We start from the raw sequence: 1,901 nt of genomic DNA, 5'->3' as shown, positions 1-1,901 counted from the left end.
ATGTGCAAAAATCCCATGCAAATTCTGACTCTGTTGATGCTATTTATGCACAATTACCCTGTGATTTTATGTGTGAAGGAAAAGACAGGGAAGGCACGGAAACGGCGGCAGATTTGGCTGACAGCGGGCGATCCGAGGCGGATTCGCCTGCCCAGCCTGCGGTTCCTACTGGCGGCACGCGATCCCACGAGGATTCTCCTGCGCGCCTGGTCTCGCCTGGTCTCGTGGCCGACCGCGCTGATCAGGTGGAGCCCACTGGTCCAGCGGCCGCATCGCATCGCGCCAATGACGCCTCGCCGTCTCCCGCGGTGTCCCCACGCGCTGACAGCCCTCGTGCGGGGTGGAGCGAATCGGACGCGGCGCGGGTTTCCACCACAACCGACCGTGGGAGCGGGTCCGACCCCACACCAGCTGTCCTCGAGCGAGGGCGTACTGCAGCGGCGGGCGCGGCGCGCGCTGATTCGCTGCATGCGCGGCAGGGATCCGCATCGGATCAGGTTCCTGATCCGGCTGGCCTGCTGCATGGATCCACCTCGGATCACGTCCGGCTGGATCTTCTGTGGCAGCTACTGCTCCTGTGCTGCCTGCATCTACTCCTCGGCAAACACGGTCTCGGTCAGGTATTGTCAAGGAAAAACAATACAATGATGGTACAATAAGGTATGACAAAATCAAACGTGCATTCCTTACTACCACTGGTGAACCACTCAATTTGGATGATGGGCTTGCTAATAAGAATTGGAAGGAAGCTATGGATAGTGAATATAATGCACTTATGAAAAATAAGACTTGGCACTTGGTTCCACCAAAGTATGGAAACAATGTTATTGATTGCAAATGGGTGTATAAGATCAAAAGAAAGTCTGATGGAAGCATAGACAGGTATAAGGCTAGACTAGTTGCCAAAGGATTTAAGCAAAGGTTTGGAATTGACTATGAAGATACATTTAGTCCTGTTATTAAGTCAACTACTATTCGTCTTGTGTTGTCTATTGCTGTTTCCAGAGGGTGGAGTCTACGACAGCTAGATGTTCAGAACGCGTTTCTTCATGGTGTTCTTGAGGAAGAAGTGTTCATGCGGCAACCACCAGGTTATGAGAATCCTAGCACACCACTACATGTTTGTAAGTTGGATAAAGCTTTGTATGGTTTGAAGCAGGCCCCAAGAGTTTGGTATTCCAGACTGAGTATGCAGTTGCAACTTCTTGGGTTCATACCATCCAAGGCAGATACCTCATTGTTCTTCTTTAATAAAGGCAGTGTCACTATCTTTGTGTTGGTTTATGTTGATGATATAATTGTTGCTAGTTCAAGTCCAGATACCACTACTTGCTTGCTTAAAGATCTGAAGCTGGAATTTGCTCTTAAGGACTTGGGTGATCTTCACTATTTCCTTGGTATAGAGGTAAAGCAAGTTAAAGATGGCATACTCCTCTCACAGGAAAAGTATACAACTGACATTCTCAGGAGAGTAGGATTGGAAAATTGCAAGCCAGTTAATACACCAATTTCTACTTCTGAAAAGCTTTCAGTGGAAGGTGGAGAAGTTCTTGGACCAGAGGATGCAACAAACTATAGGAGTGTTGTAGGTGCATTGCAATACTTAACACTCACTCGTCCTGATATATCTTATTCAGTGAACAAGGTATGTCAATATTTACATGCACCTAGAACTACTCACTGGACTGCAGTCAAAAGAATTTTAAGGTATCTCAAGTTCTCAGTGTTGGAAATTCGCCCACAGGATCGATCACATCAAATTACGATGAACACGCACACGAAAAACTGATAGCCAAGGGGCCCTTGTCGTGCCCTCTTTTCTTCCTCTTTACTTATTTTTCTCCTTTTCTCTTGATACAATATTATTACAGCCCTAGACGCATATATATATGCAGACCGTC

This window comes from Triticum dicoccoides, chromosome 6B, assembly GCF_002162155.2.
Source record: "Triticum dicoccoides isolate Atlit2015 ecotype Zavitan chromosome 6B, WEW_v2.0, whole genome shotgun sequence".
Lineage (NCBI taxonomy): Eukaryota > Viridiplantae > Streptophyta > Magnoliopsida > Poales > Poaceae > Triticum > Triticum dicoccoides.
Note: the sequence above shows the minus strand (reverse complement) of the source record.